This window comes from Pelophylax lessonae (genome assembly GCF_965119305.1).
Source record: "Pelophylax lessonae genome assembly, chromosome: 3".
In the NCBI taxonomy this organism is placed as follows: domain Eukaryota; kingdom Metazoa; phylum Chordata; class Amphibia; order Anura; family Ranidae; genus Pelophylax; species Pelophylax lessonae.
In genome coordinates, this window is record NC_138770.1 from 26266065 (window position 1) to 26286290 (window position 20226).

Here is a 20226-nt window from a genome sequence, read left to right on the forward strand (position 1 = left end):
AAATTGGGGTTCCGCAGCGTTTGGCCTCATCCAAGATGGCCACCGCTACCTGCTATTTCCGGAAGGTCGGAAACCGCAGAAATCAGGCAACCTTGATCTCATAAGACAGGCGGGACAATTCTGGACTTGGGGCAGGACCAGTGCTGAGGCAGCTGCCTGAATGAACTTTTCACATTAACCAGGAGGTGATTGGCTGCTAGGAGGCGGTCCTAGCAACCAATCACCAGCTTGCTAATGTGAAAGGCTAACCTGGCAGCTCCTGCACCCCCATCCAGTGCTGCTGTGCCTTCAGTCCAGGATTGTCCCCCTGCCTTCTCCTTGCTCTGTGTAAGGTATGAAGTACAGGGAGGAAAGGACATGGCTGTGAACTTGTGAAGGATGGGGAACAGGGTCATATAAAGAGGGCAGTGCTGTGGGGGGGATGTGAAGGGGGGCAGTGCTGGGGGAGATGTGAAGGAGGCAGAGCTGGGGGTCATGTGAAGGAGGCAGAGCTGGGGGGGAAATGTGAAGGAGGCAGAACTGGGGGGATGTGAAGGAGGCAGAGCTGGGGGGGGGGGATGTGAAGGAGGCAGAGCTGGGGGGGAAATGTGAAGGAGGCAGAACTGGGGAAATGTGAAGGAGGCAGAGCTGGGGGGGGGGATGTGAAGGAGGCAGAGCTGGGGGGGGGGATGTGAAGGAGGCAGAGCTGGGGGGGGGGTGTGAAGGAGGCAGAGCTGGGGGGGATGTGAAGGAGGCAGAACTGGGGGGGATGTGAAGGAGGCAGAGCTGGGGGGGAAGTGAAGGAGGCAGAGCTGGGGGGGATGTGAAGCGGGTAGAGCTGTGTGGGGGATGTGAGGGAGGCAGAGCTGGGGGGAATGTGAGGGAGGCAGAGCTGGGGGGTGTGAAGGAGGCAGAGCTGGGGGGGAATGTGAGGGAGGCAGAGCTGGGGGGTGTGAAGGAGGCAGAGCTGGGGGGTATGTGAAGGGGGCAGAGCTAGGGGGGAAGTGAAGGGGGCAGAGCTGGGGGGATGTGAAGCAGGCAGAGCTGGGGGGGATGTGAAGGGGGCAGAGCTGGGGGGATGTGAAGGGGGCAGTGCTGTGGGGGGGATGTGAGGGAGGCAGATCTGGGGGGGGAATGTGAGGGAGGCAGAGCTGGGGGGGTGTGAAGACAGACAATGTTGTGGGGAGTATGTGAAAGGGGCAGTGGGAGGGGGGATGTCAAGGGGGCAATGCTGTGGGGGGGGGGGAATGTGAGGGAGGCAGAGCTGGGGGGATGTGAGGGAGGCAGAGCTGGTTGGGGTGTGGAGGAGGACAATGTTGTGGGGAGTATGTGAAAGGGCAATGCCTGGGGGGGGGGTGTCAAGGGGACAGTGCTGTGGGGGTGGGGGGGGGTGTTTGAATCTAGTTTTTCCATAATGCTCCCAGTCTCAGATATTTATCATAAAATGTGATCAGTAAAGTCTCCGGAGTACACGGAGATCACAGGAATATGATGTGTCCTGGCAAAGCCCACAGAAAAAGTTCATCTTTCAGTTTAGGAGAGGTGGGACGCATCCGGGAGAAACAATTCTGTGCCCAGAAACCTCAAAGAGAGCCCCCCCCGCACACAGCTCCTCCTCCCAATGTCCCTCCAATCAGAGTCAGAGAATCCTATGACATCACACTGACCTCACAGCTCCGCCTCCCAATGTCCCTCCAACTTGCTCTTTTTCTATTCTGATGCTCTGAGGATGTGGATGGACCCTTACTAGCAAGGTGGGACTTTATGTCTTGTGTTATATGAAAGGACGCCAGAATTGCTTATGACAAGCTTTGAACCTTTGGACCAGGGGGGCCTTTGTGGGTAAAGTTTACCTCAGTCTGAAACAAGGATTTGACAAAATGTATACCTGACTGGAGAGGTGAGGAGGATTCTGGGAGGTCACATGACATCACTCTTATCTCTATTAATACAACACAGACCTGACCAGAGAGGTAAAGAGGATTCTGGGAGGTCACATGACATCACTCTTATCTCTATTAATAAAACACAGACCTGACCAGGGAGGTGAGGAGGAATCTGGGAGGTCGCATGACATCACTCTTATCTCTAATAATAAAACACAGACCTGACCAGAGAGGTAAAGAGGATTCTGGGAGGTCGCATGACATCACTCTTATCTCTATTAATAAAACATAGACCTGACCAGAGAGGTAAAGAGGATTCTGGGAGGTCACATGACATCACTCTTATCTCTATTAATAAAACACAGACCTGACCGGAGAGGTGAGGAGGATTCTGGGAGGTCAAATTACATCACTCATCTCTATTAACCACTTAAGCCCCGGAGGATTTGGCTGCTCAAAGACCAGGCCCCTTTTTTCAACTTGGCACTGCGTGACTTTAACTGACAATTGCGTGGTCATGCAATGCTGTACCCAAACAAAATTTACGACCTTTTTCCCCACAAACAGAGCTTTCTTTTGGAGGTATTTGATCACCTCTGTACTTTTTATTTTTTGCGATATTAATAAAAAAAGAGAGATAATTTTGAGAAAAAATTATATTTCTCTTACGTCCTCCGACAGTCGCCGCCTCCTCTAAGTCATCACTGTTGGGTATTGTCTTCCCATCCGCAGGAGTAGCTAGGCATATAGACTTAGTCCAAAGACATTAGCATATACACACCCATGGGGGCTGTCCCATATGGTCAATACCCCCCCTGCATCACCACTCCCAACTCAGTTTTAATCTGCCTAGCGTCAGGAGTAGTCAGGCTTACCTTGTGCTGGGGCTTCAGTCTCAGCCTTCCTAATCTTTTTCTTTTGATTTTCTTTGAAAATGTCAGTTTTTTCTCTTACTTTACTAGCTGTCTATTTTGTCAGCTTCTAGTGTTAGTCTTCTCTTCGCATGAAGATGGATCATGCGGTGCTGGGATTCGGACTGACCGCCCTGGTTTTCCAGGGCACAGAGGGTCAGATGGACCCCCAGCCCGCCATTGAGCGTTCAGCCATGGTTCGCCCTGGCATTACGAACGACCCATCCCTGTTCGCTACAGGGATGCAGCCGTGAGGTGGCTACCTCACAGGACTCGTCTGCGGTGCTGCAGCGTCATGTCCACGCCATCTGGTACAGGTAAGTACTTCTGTGTGGGGCCTCTGTCTGGGGTGGCAGTCTGTGTGTTCCCCATGTCTGTGCCTGGGTGACTCCCTGTGCGATCCCTGTGGGGATCGCTTGTGCAGATACTGTAATGTTGCCCGGGGGTCCCTGTCCCTGTGTCACTTAGGTGCATTGTTGGGGGTGCAGACGTTTTTGGTTATGCGGCGACCGCGGCGGTGTTTTTTCGCACGGTCCGCCATCTTAACTATGGGCAAACATGTGTAGCTCCTCTGGGGCGATCCTGCATGTTATTTTGGCGCCATCCGCTGCCATATTGTGGGCGGTCGAAGATCGGTCCGGCCGCATGTCGGCAGCCATTTTGGCGTAGCCTCCAATGCATCCCTATGGGGCAGCCATTTTCCCAGGGTCTGGCATATAGTCCAGCCTACTTCAGCAGCACTTCCTTTCCATCAGCAGCAGGACATCGGTACCAACGCTCTGCGAGCTCTGCAGGTTATCACTCTCAATTTTCCTCTGTGTTGTCGCTTCTGGCTCAGTTTCTCTTCTCCTTTTGGGGTCTTTTATCACTGTAGCAGTAGCGGTGGGCTGCGCACACCGCAGCGCTCTTAAAGGGAACAGTACATTGTATTGCACTGTAGTTTGTTTTCTGATAACTTGAGCAATGGATTCTCAGGAAAGCAAGTTTCCTCCAGCTTTAGTGGTGGGCCCCAGTTCTCCTGTGGCCCGGCTGCGACCCGATCTGGCTGCTGTGGTGGCGACTTTGGTGGCAAATATGGAAATGCTGATGTCTGAACGCGCTGCGAGAAAGAGGCCCAGGTTGTCTCTCTCTTCTAATTCAGATGGGGATATGGCTGCTGCTGCGAGCGTGCCCTTTTAAGGGTCCCGATCATCCTTGGACCCCCCCGGGTCTGAGGGGGAGGCTGAGATAAAGGAGGTTGATACCTCCTCCCCGGGGTCGCCTGAAGAACGGGCAACCATGGATGAGTTGATTGTGTCTGTAAAGGACACCTTACATTTAGAGGATGAGCCCTGTCCTCCGGGCGTTGTGTCCTCGTTTGGGACGCACAGGACCCGCAAGTCTGCGCAGGTTTTCCCCCTGCCCAGCGGAATTCCATTACACTGTTAATGAAATGTGGCGCACGTTAAAATGTCCATTCCTGGTACCTAGTCGGTTCAAATTGCTTTATCCTTTTGCGCCGGCTACGGAATCACGATGGTGTGTGCCTCCACAGGTAGATCACACTGTGGCCGTGTTAAACAAGGCTACCTCGGTTCCTACTGAGGATACCCCGGTTTTCCGGGATCCCACGGACCGGCGGTTGGAGTCTCTAGCGCGCGCCATTCCTATACGGTGGCGGGTTCGTTGCTCAAACCCGTCTTCGCGTCCGTTCTGGTGGCTCAGGCGGTAGCCGACTGGACTACGATGCTTAGGAGCAATCTCGTGTCTGATGGTGTTCCGTCTGCCCGGCTGGAAATGGTGGTTCAGATCCACCAGGGAGTCATGTACTTATGTGATGCCGCCTTGAATGAAGCCCCCTTGGTGGCTCGCCTCTCTAGTGTCGCGGTGCTTAATCGGCGACTGATATGGCTGAAGAGCTGGTCATCCGACCAGTCCTCACGGAAAACTGTTGCTGATTTTCCCTATGCTGGCTCCCGCCTTTTTGGCAAGGCGTTGGACACCCTGATAAAAGGCGTCACGGGGGGCAAGAGCACTATGCTGCCCCAGAACCCGAAGAACAAGTATTTTCCAGGCAGGCGGGGTTCTGCGACTAGATCCAATCAGGGGTCCTTTCATGCCTTTCGGAACCAATCCAAGGGCAAGCCCTTCAAGGCCCAGGGCAGTCAGAAGAAGCCCTGGGCGTGTAAGCAGAAGCCTGGCAATGCCGGCTCGGCGGGTCAATCCGCCTCTGCCTGAAGGGGCGCCCTCACCCGTTTCAGGGGTGGGGGGACGTTTGCGCGGTTTCCTCCAACCTTGGCTGCTCCGGATATCGGACAGGTGGGTTCAGGAAAGCGTTTGATCGGGTTACAAGATCGAATTCCTTTCCTGGCCGGCGGACAGATTCTTTCCCTCCAATCTTCATCTGCTTCCGGGGCGTCTGCAGGACTTGCATCAAGCGGTGCAGGACCTGCTTGCTCAAGGAGTGATTGTCCCGGTGCCCCCCGGGACAGGTTTCGGGGGTTTTATTCGAAACTGTTCACTGTGCCCAGGAAGGAGGGCAAAGTGCGTCCTATTCTGGACCTGAAAGCGCTGAACCGCTTTGTGCGTGTTCGGAAGTTTTGAATGGAGTCTCTCCGTTCGGTGGTGGCGTCCTTGAGTCCAGGAGAATTCCTGGCTTCGATAGATCTGAAGGATGCGTACCTGCACATCCCCATTTTCGAGGGTCATCAGCGGTACCTTTGGTTTGCTATCACGGAGGATCACTACCAGTTTGTGGCGTTACCTTTCGGTCTCGCTTCGGCACCAAGGGTGTTTACCAAAGTGTTGGCGCCGGTTTTGGGCCTGCTGAGGGCCCAGGGCATTGCGGTCTTGGGTTACCTGGACGATCTCCTTCTGAGATCATGTGCCAGCCAGGACCTTGTGCGCGATCTGTCCATCACGGTACAGACGCTCCAGGAGTTCGGATGGACCATCAACGTTCAAAAATCGGCGTTGTCTCCATCGCTTCTCCTTCCCTACCTGGGAATGGTTCTGGACTCTGCTCAGGCAAAGGTGTTCTTGCCGGAGGACAAGCTCCGGACTTTGCGGGACGAGCTCAGGTCCCTCAGGGACAACCTGTCCTCGTCACTCAGGACCTGTATGCGGGGCCTGGGGTTGATGGTTTCAGCCTTCGAGGCGTTACCCTTTGCTCAGTTCCACACGCGGGCTCTCCAGATGGAGATCCTGGCCAGGTGGGACAGACTACCTCAGTCCTTGGATCTGAGTGTCTCCTTGAGTCATCAGACCAAATTGGCTCTTCTGTGGTGGCTCCAGTCCCCGTCGGTGGCGGAAGGCAAGTCCTTCCGTCCGTTGGTGTGGACGGTGGTTACCACGGATGCCAGCCTGTCAGGCTGGGGTGGAGTCCTGGGCAACCTGTCTGCCCAGGGCACTTGGTCGGAGGGGGAGTCCTCCCTTCCGATAAATGTGCTGGAATTGCGAGCAATCAAACTCTGTCTCTTCCAGTGGTCGGACCGTCTCCAGGGCCTACCTGTCCGCGTACAGACGGACAATGCTACCGCAGTGGCTTACATCAACCACCAGGGGGGCACCAGGAGTGCTCGAGCAGCCCGAGAGGTGACCGACATTCTGTCTTGGGCCGAGACTCATGTCCCGGCGATCTCAGCAGTTCACATTCCGGGTGTGGAAAATTGGCAGGCCGACTATCTGAGCCGCCAGACCCTGGACCAGGGGGAATGGTCCCTACAAGCTGAGGTCTTTCAGATGCTGTGTGCGAGGTGGGGATCCCCGGACGTGGATTTGTACGCATCCCGACTAAATCAAAAGGTGGAAAGGTTTGTGGCAAGAACGCGCGATCCGTTGGCGGACGCGTTGGTGGCCCCTTTGCATCAGTATCGTCTGATGTATGCCTTTCCTCCGATTCAGTTACTATCCCGGTTCCTCCGCAGATTGGGCTCAGAACCGCACCTGGTGATTCTGGTGGCTCCGGATTGGCCTCGCTGGTCCTGGTACGCCGACGTTGTTCACCTGGCAGTGGCGCCTCCGTGGCGTCTGCCTCTGCGGGAAGATCTCCTGTCTCAAGGTCCGATCTTCCATCCTGCTTTACAGTCGCTGGCTTTAATGGCCTGGCTGTTGAGACCCAGGTTTTGAGGGACAAGGGTCTCTCCCCTGAGGTTATCCCTACCCTAATCAAGGCTAGGAAATCCTCCTCTGGTAAGATCTATTACCGTACCTGGAAAGCTTATTTCACCTGGTGTGAGTCCAGGGGGTTCTCCCCTCGTTCTTACTCGGTGTCGAGAGTGTTGGATTTCCTCCAGTCTGGCGTGGACCAGCGCCTGGCGCTGGCCACGATAAAGGGCCAGGTGTCTGCACTGGCGGTCCTTTTCCAACGCCCTGTGGCGTCTCATTCCTTGGTTCGCACCTTCATTCAAGGTGTGCGACATTTGGCTCCTCCCGGGAAGGAGCCTTTACCTCCATGGGACTTGAACTTGGTTCTGTCCGTGTTACAACGTGCTCCCTTTGAGAACATCCGGGAGATATCGTTGCCTCTGCTGTTGAAAAAGGTTGCTTTTCTAGTGGCGATCACTTCGGCTCGCAGAGTATCGGAGCTGGCGGCGTTGTCTTGCCGCTCCCCTTACTTGATAGTTCACAAGGATAAGGTGGTTTTGCGTCCACCCCCATCCTTCCTTCCCAAGGTGATCTCTGAGTTCCACCTTAATGAGGACATTGTCCTGCCTTTGCTTTGTACGAAGCCTAGACATCCAAAGGAGATTGCCTTGCATTCCTTGGATGTTGTCAGGGTGATCAGAGTTTACCTGTCTACGGAACCCTTTCGGAAGACGGATTCCCTGTTTGTCCTTCCTGAGGGATCTCGGAAGGGCATGGCTGCGTCGGCAGCAACTATTGCCAAATGGATCAGACAGACCATTGAGCAGGCTTATGCCTTGAAGGAACGGGTTCCGCCCTTCCCTGTTAAGGTGCACTCTACCAGGTCTTTGAGTGCGTCCTGGGCCTATTGGCATCGGGCCTCGGTGGCCCAGGTGTGCAAGGCTGCGACTTGGTCGTCGGTGCACACCTTTTCCAAATTCTACAAAGTAGATGTTCTGGCATCAGCTGATGCTTCCTTTGGCCGCAAAGTTCTCAGTGCAGCAGTGCCATGAAGGACCCTTGACCTTTTTTCTGGGTCCCTGGCTGTTGGTATTTGCTTTCCTGGGCTGTTGCTCCTGTTGAGCATTGTTTGTTCTGTTGCCCAGTTGGTTCTCTTACGGTGCATATAAGATTCCCTTCTCTGATGTGGGTACTGCATTGCCTTTTCTACGGTTGCGTCTCCCACCCCTCATGTCTATACTGCTTTGGGACATCCCAACAGTGATGACTTAGAGGAGGCGGCGACTGTCGGAGGACGTAAGAGAAAACTGAATTTTTGTAAAATCATACCTGTAAAATTCCTTTCTCTGAGTCCTCCAACAGTCGCCGCCCCCACCCCTCTTTTGGGGTTCTTATTACCTACTGCTATGCTACCAAACTGAGGTGGGAGTGGTGATGCGGGGGGGGGGGTATTGACCAGATGGGACAGCCCCCATGGGTGTGTATATGCTAATGTCTTTGTCTTTGGACTAAGTCTATATGCCTAGCTACTCCTGCGGATGGGAAGACAATACCCAACAGTGATGACTTAGAGGAGGCGGCGACTGTCAGAGGACTCAGAGAAAGGAATTTTACAGGTAAGATTTTACAAAAATTCCATTTTTCAACTTTGTCTTTTAAAAAATATCCAAAATACTCAAGTGTAAATACTGAAATTTACGCAGCTTTAATTTCTGACTGCCTATTTCATTTCATGAAGTGCTAAAATGGCAGGGCAGTAAAAAAAAACCCAAATTACCACTTTTTGGAAAGTAGACATCCTAAGGAATGTCCTAAGATGCATGTTGACCTCATTGAATATTTCATTTTTTTGTCATAGGTGTTTGAAAAATGACAAAATAAAAAAATTTTTGTTTTTTACACAAAGTTGTCATTGAAATGATATATTGCACATGCATGCCATGGGTATATGTGTAATTACACCCCAAATAATATTCTGCTGCTTCTCTTGAGTACAGGGATACCACATATGTGAGACTTTTTGGGAGCCAACTGTGTACGGGACCCCGAAAACCAATCCCCACCATCAGAATTTCAAAGGGCGTACATTTTTCATTGCATTTTCTCACTACCTATCACTGTTTAGGAGGCCCTGAAATGTCAAGATACCACAACCCCCCCCCCCCCCAAATGACCCCATTTTAGTAAAGTAGAAACCCCAAGCTGTTTGCTGAGAGGCATGGTGTGTCCATTGAATATTTTATATTTAGCCACAAGTTTTGGGAAAATTAAATTTTATTTTTTATTTTTTTTTAACACAAACTTGTCACTAAAAGATACAGTTCTCACACATGCCATGGGTATATGTGGAATGACACCCCAAAATACATTCTACTGCTTCTCCTGAGTATGGAAATACCCCATGTGTGAGACTTTTTGGGAGCCTAGCTGTGTACGGGACCCCGAAAACCAATCACCATCTTCAGGTTTTCTAATGGCGTAAATTTTTGATTTTACTCCTCACTACCCATCACAGTTTCGGAGGCCCTGAAATTTCAAGATGGCACATTTTTTGGAAAGTAGACACCCCAAGATATTTGCTGAGAGGCATGGTGAGTCCATGGAATATTTTATATTTTGCCACAAGTTTCGGGAAAATTACATTTTTTAAAAAATGTTTTTAACACAAAGTTTTCACTAATAGATAAATTGCTCACACATACCATGGGTATGTCATGACATCCCAAAATACATTCTGCTGCTTCCCCTGAGTACAGGGATACCACATGTGTGAGACTTTTTGGGAGCATAGCTGTGTACGGGACCCCGAAAACCAATCAAAATCTTCAGGTTTTCTAATGGCGTAAATTGTGCATTTCACCTCCGCACTACCTGTCACAATTTTCAAGATAGCACAAAACCCCCCAAATGACCCAATTTTGCAAAGTAGACACTCCAAGCTATTTGCTGAGAGGCATGGTGAGTCCAGTATCTGATTGGGCAGGACCGATCAACAGGTCCAGGCCAAAAATCATTGGCCTGGACCTGATGACTGATCGGTTCTGAACCCAATTAGATCATCAGAGGGGCCGGGGGCACGCGGGAGCATGCCCCAGAGCGGCGGGGGCGAGCAACATAGGTCTACGACGCTTTGCCTGTAGGAGGCTGACTGCCGCAGTAAATAGTCGTGCGGCGGTCGGCAAGTGGTTAATAAAACACAGACCTGACTGGAGAGGTGAGGAGGATTCTGGGAGGTCACATGACATCACTCTTATCTCTATTAACCACTTAAGCCCCGGAGGATTTGGCTGCTCAAGACCAGGGCCTATTTTGCGATTCGGCACTGCGTGACTTTAACAGACAATTGTGCGGTCGTGCGGCGCTGTACTCAAATGAAATTGACGTCCTTTTTTTCCCACAAACAGAGCTTTCTTTTGGGGGTATTTAATCACCTGTGCGATTTTTATTTTTTGCGCTATAAACAAAAAAAGATCAACATTTTTTAACATTTTAGGCCAATTTGTTTTCTGCTACATATGTATGGTAAAAAAAAATCGCAATAAGCGTATTTTTTTTTTTTTTTTTTTACAGTTAAATTTTTATTTTATTGTTAAACATATAAACAACACAAATATTCCAATACAATACATTACTCTGCACAAAACATAATATTATCCATACATAGAAACACACACACACAAAAAAAAAAAAAAAAATTCTTTAGGGAGAGGAAGGGAAGGGGAATATCAATAAACCAGTTTAGGAGCAGGAAAAAAAAAAAAAAATTAATTATCATCTAATTAGTTAATAAGTACCTACTTATGTCATTATGGAACAGGTGACATTGGCACACCTACTGCGTCAATCCAGGCTGACCAGACTTTATCAAATTTTTTTGGGCAATTCCTACTACCGTATGTGAAACGGTAGAATGGAAGTGTCTTAGTAACGGCAGCTATCCAGGATAATCGGGTAGGAGGTTCGGGTAACTTCCATCGCAGAAGGATTTCTCTCCTGGCATAAAACAGGGTATATGTAATGCACTTTTTAGCATATTTGTCCCCTGCCAGTTCTGTAAGGTTACTCAATAAAGTTACCTTTGGGTCCAAAGGAATCATAATGTCAAAGATTTCACCAATAGTGTCCGTCACTTCTTTCCAAAAGGTTGCCAGGTCGGGGCACGACCAAACAATGTGTAAGAATGTACCTATTCCATGCCCACATCTAATGCACAAGGGATCTTTCATGGGATATATCCTAGCAAGACGTTGCGGCGTATAATATGCTCTATGTAAGAATTTAAGTTGTATAAATCTGTCCCTGGCCGCTATCATTGAAGGGATATAATTATTCACCGAGTCCTCCCACTCTTCAATAGTCAGATCTGGAATGTCCTCCTTCCATTTATTATAGGTTTTCTCAGAGGATTGACTATGATCTGTTGAGAGTATGGAATATATAGCAGAGAGAGTTTTCCCTATTACCTTAAAAGTTAACATTTTCTCCAAGGGGTCTGATTCCAGGACAACAGGGCCTTGGAACTGAGCCCGCATAGCATGACTAAGCTGGCGGTAACGAAACCCCATGGTGGGAGGTAATGAATGGGTAGACTGAAGAACATTAAAGCCCTGAAGTCTTCCATCCTTAATAACATGTTTCATAGTCAAAATCTCTCTAGCAGCCCATACCTGTGGATCAGGGAGATGATATAGATGTTTTAAATTAGGATTACCCCACAACGGAGTGTGGGGGGATATATGCAATGGTGTGTTATATATCACCCGCGCCCGAGTCCATATCCGCAGCACAGTCTTCATCAGACTGGTTATTTGAGGATGTGCCTGTTCACCCCGAAAAACAAGATTACTAAGGGCCGCATATGAACCCAGTAGTGCTGCTTCTAGTGTAACTGCGGAGTTAGTTTTGGGCTGGGAGAACCACCACCGGACCGTCACCAGAACAGCCGCCCAAAAATACAATTTAAAGTTAGGAAGCGCTAAACCTCCTCTTGCAAGAGGAAGATATAGCGTGCGCCTTGCGACTCGTGGAGTTCGCCCAGCCCATACAAAAGTTTTTACAATACTATCTAATCTCGAAAAAAAGGTTCTAGTCATATCAATGGGGGAATTACGAAAAAGATACAAAAATTTCGGAAGATAGTTCATTTTTATTAAATTAATTCTGCCAACGGGGGACAAGGGAAGCATGCGCCAAGACGCACACTTTTTATTTAATTGTAAAACTAAAGGGTCAATGTTATTTTGTTGGTACACCTCCAATGTTGGGCCCACTTTGATGCCTAAGTACACCATATCCTGTACCCATTTCAACGGTGTCTGAGTATCGATTAAAGGTATCGATGGGTGTAGTGGAAAGAGGACGGACTTAGACCAATTAATACTTATACCTGAAAAACGACCAAAGATGTCAAATAATTGTAAGGCCCTATGTAATGATGTGGAAGCATCCGCCAAATATATCAAGGTGTCGTCTGCATATAAAGACAACTTCTCTTCAATGACTCCCACCTTAATGCCTCGGACTTGTGGGTCCGCTCGCAACTTAATCGCGAGCGGCTCCAAAGCCAAGGCAAACAAGGCTGGGGATAACGGACATCCCTGTCGGGTACCCCTCAGTAGAGGGAATTTATCCGACAGAGATGTATTAGTGCGGACTCTAGCCGTAGGGTTCTCATAGAGAAGCTTAATCCATGAGACAAAATTAGGGCCAAACCCGAAGCTAGCTAGGATCCTCCAAAGAAATGGCCACTCAACAGAATCGAATGCTTTCTCGGCGTCGAGGGAGGCGACCACACCTGCTCCCTCCCCCGACGCCAAGGCCATATGTGTAAACAATCTCCGGATATTGATATCAGTGCCCCGTTCAGGTATAAATCCAGTTTGGTCCGGATGAATCAAGCCTGTAATAACACTATTAAGTCGAGTGGCCAAGACTTTTGAAAGGATCTTCCCATCAACATTTAATAAAGAGATAGGTCTGTATGATGAACATAATGATGGGTCCTTCCCTGGTTTAGGGATCACAACAATAATCGCTTCGCTCATTGTTTTAGGGAGTTCCCCATCATTTAGAGATCCTAGAAGAGTGGCTAATAAATGCGGGCCCAAAAGGTCCATATGGGCCTTATAGAATTCAACAGGAATTCCATCCGGTCCTGGTGTTTTATCGGGCTGTAGGGAGGCCACCACTTCCTGGATCTCCAAAAGAGTAATAGGGGCGTCTAATTTGGCCCTATCTCTACCAGTTAAAACTGGAAAGTCCACTGCCTGTAGATAATGATCGAGTTCATCTCCTGAATAATTAACCCTAGTATTATATAGGGCCCGGTAATAATCAGTGAAGTTATGATTAATAGTTTCTGGGTTAGAGTGAAGAGTACCTGATTGATCCTGAATATGTGCTATACTATACCCACTTGTCTGTTCCCTAGAAATTTGCGCCAGCATTTTACCGTTATACTCTCCATGTACGAAAATATGTTGAGATTGAGAAAGCAGTTTTTTCTGTGTAAGGGCTGTGCGTATTTCCATTACCTCCCTAGTCAAGGATTGAAATCGTGTATAGTGAGTGGGGTCTCTAGTTTGTATGTATAGATTTTCCATATCTCTAGCTTCCTTTTCTTTTTGCAGTAGATTTGTTCGCCTATATCGTTGGATCTTCCCAATAGCTGTCTGATAATACCCCCGGGTGCAAACCTTAAAAGCGTCCCAGACCATAGCCACTGATGACGTGCCCGGATTTATCTCCCAAAAGGCCGCTATCTGGGGTTCGACTAAAGGGTTTATATCAGAATCAGAGATCCAATATCTGGATAAACGCCATAGTCTATGAGAGGGGTTACCAGATAATTCCATATTTAAGAGAAGTGGAGCATGGTCAGAGATCCCACGAGGAAGAACCCGAATCTCCCGCACCCGAGATAGTAATGACCCACCTGCAAACATTAAGTCAATTCGAGAAAAGGATTTATAAGTGGCGGAGTGGCAGGTATATTCCCTAGCATGGGGATGGTGCCAACGCCATAGGTCTGTCAACCCATAGGTCTCAGCCCATACAGCAAGGTCCGATCTGGTGGAAGAATCTCCAGTCATTCTATCCATGTTCGGGTCTGGAACCATATTAAAATCACCCACAATAAGTATGTTATCATTCTCATATTTTGCAATTTCTTTAAAAATTTTATATAACAGCCTGACTGAAGCCGGCGGAGGTATATATAACCCTACCAGCAATAAAGTAAAAGATGATATCTGCAGATTGAGCAAAACAAATCGTCCATCCGGGTCCAGGGAAAGACCCATTAGTCTGAACGGGAGAGACTTGTGGATAAGAACGCTGACTCCACGAGCATACGTAGAAAACGTAGAGTGGTAATGATGCCCAACCCATGGTTTCTTAAGAGCCAGCGTTCGGGTACCCAACAAGTGGGTCTCCTGCAGGACAGATATGTGGGGATTAAACGCTTTTAAATATTGAAATACTAAAGAGCGTTTCTGCGGGGAATTCAAACCTCTAGTGTTCCAAGAAATCACCCTTAAAGATTCCATATCCGCTCATAAAACAGTGTATACAACATATATATAATAATATATATTTGTGTGCCAATGTCCCAAAAAAAAAAAAAAAAAAAAAGGGAAAACAACTGAAAAATACAATAAATACAATAACAGAGTAATGATTCAAACATCCCCATCCCCCCCACCCCACCCATCTCCCCAAATTTGGAGAGGGTTTGTATCCCACCCACCGCGGACCTCATAGTCCACCCTAGGGGGTAAGTGTCAAAAAAGAGGCGCTATATTACCCCCCCCCCCCCCTTAGAAGAAAAAAAAAAAGGGGGGGGGAGGGAGAAGACTCCGGCGTTCAAAAAAGGATAAGGAAAAAAAAACAAAAAAACTTGTATCTTGATTCACCCAACTGTCGTGTGAAATTTGGGAAAGCAAACTGTGAGAGGCCAAAAGGAAGGAAAAAAAAAGGGTTCAGTTTCAGTCTTACTTGTATGTCTCAAGCCAGGATAACACCTCTTTTGGGGAGGAAAAGAGACGCACATGTTCACCATCTTGTACCCGCAATTTAGCTGGGAACAGAGTACTATATTTCAACCCCTTTTCTCTTAACTTAGAACGGGCTTGATCAAATGACTTCCTCTGACGCTGTGTTTCAACAGAATAATCTGGAAAAATAAAAAGTTTACCACCCTCGTATTTCACTTCACCCTGAGAGCGGGCTGCTCGTAAAACAGTGTCCCGGTCACCATAGTGAAGGAACCTCAGAATAAAGGTGCGTGGAGGAGAGCCAGGAGGCCCTCGCTTCCCTGGTATCCGATGTGCACGTACCACTGAAAAAAAAGGAGAGAATTTAGCTTCTGGAAGGATGGTCGGAAGTAAGTGCTCAATAAAGGTCACCGGGTTTGCACCCTCAGACCCCTCCGGAAGACCTATAATCCGTAAGTTATTCCTACGATTGCAGTTTTCTGCATCTTCTGCTCTTATTTCCAGCTGCTTAACCCTGGCTTTGAGCAGCTGAACATCCGAGTTATAACCTTTCTGTGTGTCTTCTACTTCTGAAACCCGCATTTCCATCTCGGTAACTCTATCTCGGAAATTGTCCATATCTTTACGGATAAGTCCAATATCTGATTGTACACAATCAATTTTAGAGGTCAGGGCCGTCTTACAGTCTACTATGGCATGCATGAGTGTCTCTAAACTTGCAGGCGGTTCTACTTCCCTGATCACTGTTGTCTGTTCGGTCTGAGACACCATAGTTACCGTAGACTTAGACGGTGATGTCACGACTGCACGGCGTGTCTGTACACCCCCTTTATTTTTGGGCATTCCTCCCAAAAAAAAAAAAAAAAGAGGGGGGGTAAAAGGGGGGCAAAAAAGGGAGAAAAAAGTATTCAAACGTCCCAGTCCTTTTCTTTTCCCCCTCCTCTCCCCTTCCTTAATATACTATAGCTGGAAAAATTCGGGAGGTTTTAGGCCCATCCAATCTGCTCCAATCTGCTCCAATCTGCTTTATTAATTATATTGCATACGGTATTTATATCTCTCGCTTAACCTTATGTGATCAGAAGTTTACTAAGATGTTTGATATAGGAGGCTGGAGATATAATATGGAGTAGACTTGAGAAGAAAAAAAAAAAAAAAGGCAGAAAGGGAGCCGTTTAAATAAGTGAAGAGGGACCTATATCCATTTTAAGCATTTACTCACTGCTTTATTAGCGTCCTCAGGGGAATAGAAAAAAACAGCCAGTGTAAGCAGTCCGATAACTACTACTGCTACTGCTACTAGTGGGCAGGTCTGCTCCTCTATACTTCCAGAGTAAGGCACCAAGCAGCAGATCCACAGGACGTCACCCAGCACACCAGCTCACCATCCCTCCAGCAGACATGCAGTCCGCACACCGCGGGAGCTCACACCGGTCACCGCCACTCCAGTTGATCTCGCCAGCCCCGGTCACCGCCTCGTCAGCCGCCTCGTCATCCCTCGTCAGCCCTCCAGCGTCCAGCACCTCAGAGCAGGCACGAATGAGGGCGGAAGGAACAGACGAGCCGCCCAGCACGAACCGCCAGGACACCAGAGAGCAGAGAGCAGCCCGCACACAGCACACAGGACACAGCAAGGCAAGGCAACGGCAAGGTAACAGCCGGTACAAGTACCGCTAGACAGCCCGCCTTCCACCTTTTTCCCCGGACTCCAACGTCAGAGGGTGCTTGCAGCCGATCACCAGGAGAGTCTACGTGGGTGAACTGTAAGGATAGACGCCGGAGTCGGGAGCTCAGTTAGCACACGTCTGCTCCCGGCGCCATCTTTGACTCCTCCCCCCGCAATAAGCGTATTTTGATTGGTTTGCGCAAAAGTTATTGCGTCTACTAACTACGGGAAAAATTTATGCAATTTTTATTTATTTTTTTTTTTTTTACTAGTAATGGCGGCGATCTGCAATTTTTTTTTTTTTGTTGCTGGACTGCGACATTGCGGCGGACAGATTGGACCCTTGACACTTTTGGGGGTACCAGTGACATTACTACAGTAATCAGTGCTATACATATGCACTGTTACTGTAAAAATGACACTGGCAGGAAAGGGTTAACTTTATTGGTGATCAGTGGGTTAAATGTATCCCTAGGGGCGTGATTCTAACTGTGGGGGGCGTGGCTTGTGATGTAACCACAGAAACATACGATCCTACATAGCAGGATCATATTATCTCTGCAGTTAGATCAGGGAGAATGACAGACGGCTTTGTTTACATTAGCCGCCTGCCTTTCTCCCTCTGCAGCGGGAGATTGCGGGTGGCCAGCGGACATCTAAACCGGCGGTCACTCGCGCGGGGATGACAGTGAGCGAGCGGGGCGGGAGCGTGCCTCCGGCGGCACGCGCTCGGCCCCCTAGAGGCTCGTATGTGAGCGACGTAGTCCTACATCGTTTTGCCTGTAGGGGGCTGACCATCGCAGTAAATAGTCGTGCGGCGGTCGGCAAGCGGTTAATAAAACACAAACCTGACCGGAGAGGTGAGGAGGATTCTGGGAATGTCATTTAATTTTAGTCGTTGTGTTCATATTTAGAGTTTTCCTCCTGTGAAGTCTGGAGATCATATGACCATCACATTGCCTCCACCTCCCTCCCTGATAGAATAGAGAAATAAAAAGAAGATTCTATAAGTCACCAGAGAGATCATCGAGCTGCTGACAGGAGAGGTGAGCGGTGCCGACATCATGATGGAGAATCAGCTGCCCCTCACATCACTGGGTAAGAGGAGACTTTATTGTAAAGGAGAGAGCAGTACGGAGGGTCCACCTAGATCCCCCATCATCTGATAAACACATAGAAACAATGTATTCAGTCAGTGTGTGTGTTTCCTACAGATGGATCCAGTAATGGGAACCCACCAGAGAGATGTCCCCGTCCTCTGTATTCCCGGGATTCCACACAGGAAGGTCACACCATCCCTCACCATCATCAGGTAGATGAGGAACAATTATTGGTAGTTCTAATTTATATACAGCATGTTTGTTACAATGAATGTTTTCTTATATATTCAGAGTGGAAACCTTGGGGATGATAATATTGATGTTAAAGAAGAGTATAAAGAGGAGGATGAGGAGTATGGAGTGATGGAGGAGTTTACAGGACACAAGGCTATGATGGAGCCACCTTCTACCAGGAACCCACCAGAGAGATGTCCCCATCCTCTGTATTCCCGGGATTCCACACAGGAAGATCACACCATCCCTCATTGTTACAAGGTTGGTGGAAACAAAGATTAAAACAAAAGTAAGGCTCAGTTGCTACAAATCTCATGGTAAATGTCCATAAAGAAGTCCATATACTTGGTGGAGTGCACTTGATAGGCCAATATCTTAGGGCTGCCATCAATACAGGAACAGAAGCCATATTCCTGCAAGGCTGCCGGTATAAACAAGAGGGAGGGCGGCTCTAAGTGCAGAATTTAAAACCGATTTATTGTATAGTATATAATTGGCAACTCACATGTTTGGAGATAAGAACAGGCACTTCATAATAGTAAGGCTGTCCCAAGGGTCATCCGTGGACGTTAAGTCCGTTCACTGGCAGCGCAATGCAGGGTTCACCTTGCTGGTCACCGTTATGAGGAAGCCGGCCATATGGTGGATATACACTTAGATCGAGGCTTGAGACGCTGGTGGCTCAGCAGCGAAGGACAAAATGCATCACTGGAATGCGACGTGTTTCTGAGCATTTGCGTTGCAAGTATTACGGCAGCCACACTCTTTCTTCAGTGCTTGAAGGTGATGTCACAATAATAAAGCTGATTTCTCTTTCGCTCATTGAAGGACACAGCTCCAGCATCTTCTTAGCCATTGGGTTATGCTGCCCCATACAGGAGAAGGACATGAGGCAGGAAAAAGCTTTACCAAACCTATGGGGCAGTTCCAGGGGGTATACTCCCACACTCTGCTATAGGCATTCAGTTTCTTCTGCCTAGTCAGGAGTAAGGACCTAGTTCCTTGCTGGGATTTCTGGTCCTACCATTTTTTCTGTTCCTGTGAGAATTACAATCAACTGCTGGACTGGGTGAGGGACTGGATGTTCTAGATCCTTAAGGTCTCCCCAGTCCGGCCATTGAGCGTGCGCAGGCCTCAGCTCCGCGCTAGATCGGCCGTGACATAGCCCCACTGGACAGGGTCTGGCCTGCGAGTTAACCATCTCACGAGGGTGCATAGACCTGGTCACAGCCTTAGTCCCAGCATGCCTCTTGCCCCGCAGCACCCCCATTCTGATGAGGACGGCTGAAGCCACTGCCTCCCGTGTGGACATCCGCCTTCCCCTCTTCTGCCCTGGGGCTGGTGTCCTGGCCTACTAGGCCATGCGGCTGAGTTTGGCGCTGTCTTGCGTCCTGCTGGGCCATATGGTTAGCTTGGCACCTGTCTTAAACCAGGTGGCGCTTCATTTTTAGTGACAGTCATGCCGCCATTATTGTGTGAGCCAGAGTACCCTGCTTGCGTGTCCACGTCACAGTGGGCAGGCCCACCTTTAATGGGGGCTATGTTCTATTATGTCCTCTATGGTGGGCTCTTAAGGCAACCCCCCTTATCTTTTGCAGGGTCTCATAGGTGGTCCATTTGTGGACCCTTGGCCGGTGTCCCCTTGAGGGATCACAGTTGGCAGTCTCCCCTGACTGTTATGTTTCAGGGTGAGCTTAGTATGTAGCGACCCTACTGGGTCTGCGTCCATGTACCTTGAGTGCTCTGTTAGTGAGGATGATTCCTCTTCTACTGCAGTCATAGACCCCTTTGACAGGAGAGCCGAGACTTTAGTCCACCACATGTTTACTGTGGCCGGTTCGGGGCTGAATAGCATTGGTTTCCCAGACCTTAACAGGGTGGGCAAGTTTTGCGCCAGGATCTGGAGGGGGAACAGCTTCCTTGAGGAGCTGGCGGACCAGTTAGTCCAGGGGTTGCAGTTTGCCTGTGATGCCTCTCTGGATGCGGCTCCCTTAGTTTCTAGGCTGTCCGTGACAGGAGTGGTCCTTCGGCGCATGATATGGATGATATCATTAAGGGTCTTACAGGGGGGAAGAGAACTCTTCTATCACAGGCTGCCAGAAGCAAGGAGTCTCGTCGCAGACATGGGCTTTTTTTTTTTTTCTCGGCTCATATGCAGCCTTTTCGTTTCTCAGGATCTCAAGACAAAGGATCTTGGTCTCGCCTCAGATCCTCGGGTATTCACAAAAGTGTTGGCCCCGGTGTTGGCATTGTAGCGGCAGCCGGGGATTGCGGTACTGGGAACCTGGACACTGTTCTTCAGCGAGCAGAGTCTCTGACTGCTTAAAAGGACAACCCAGAAATTACTGTACGGACTCTGCAGGAGTTCAGTTAGAAATTGAGCTTCCAAAA

The 20226-nt window shown here is 49.0% G+C and overlaps 3 protein-coding genes and 1 pseudogene across 4 annotated transcripts in view; 2 read left to right on the forward strand and 2 right to left on the reverse strand.

Moving 5' to 3' along the window:
* LOC309550260 (uncharacterized protein) overlaps positions 1-20226 on the reverse strand; it is a gene marked incomplete at both ends in the record, with an annotated part of 1652360 nt that overhangs the window by 210747 nt on the left and 1421387 nt on the right. The window lies entirely within an intron of this gene.
* The window catches only part of LOC309549821 (uncharacterized protein), a gene marked incomplete at its 3' end in the record, with an annotated part of 279510 nt that overhangs the window by 93651 nt on the left and 165633 nt on the right, over positions 1-20226 (reverse strand). The window lies entirely within an intron of this gene.
* Positions 1-20226, forward strand: part of LOC309549824 (uncharacterized protein) — a gene marked incomplete at its 3' end in the record, with an annotated part of 66918 nt that overhangs the window by 21583 nt on the left and 25109 nt on the right.
* Positions 16237-20226, forward strand: part of LOC309549825 — a 40797-nt pseudogene continuing 36807 nt past the window's right edge. The window contains exon 1 of the transcript in view: positions 16237-16486. The product of the transcript in view is annotated as an uncharacterized misc_RNA (transcript). The remainder of the gene's footprint in view (positions 16487-20226) is intronic.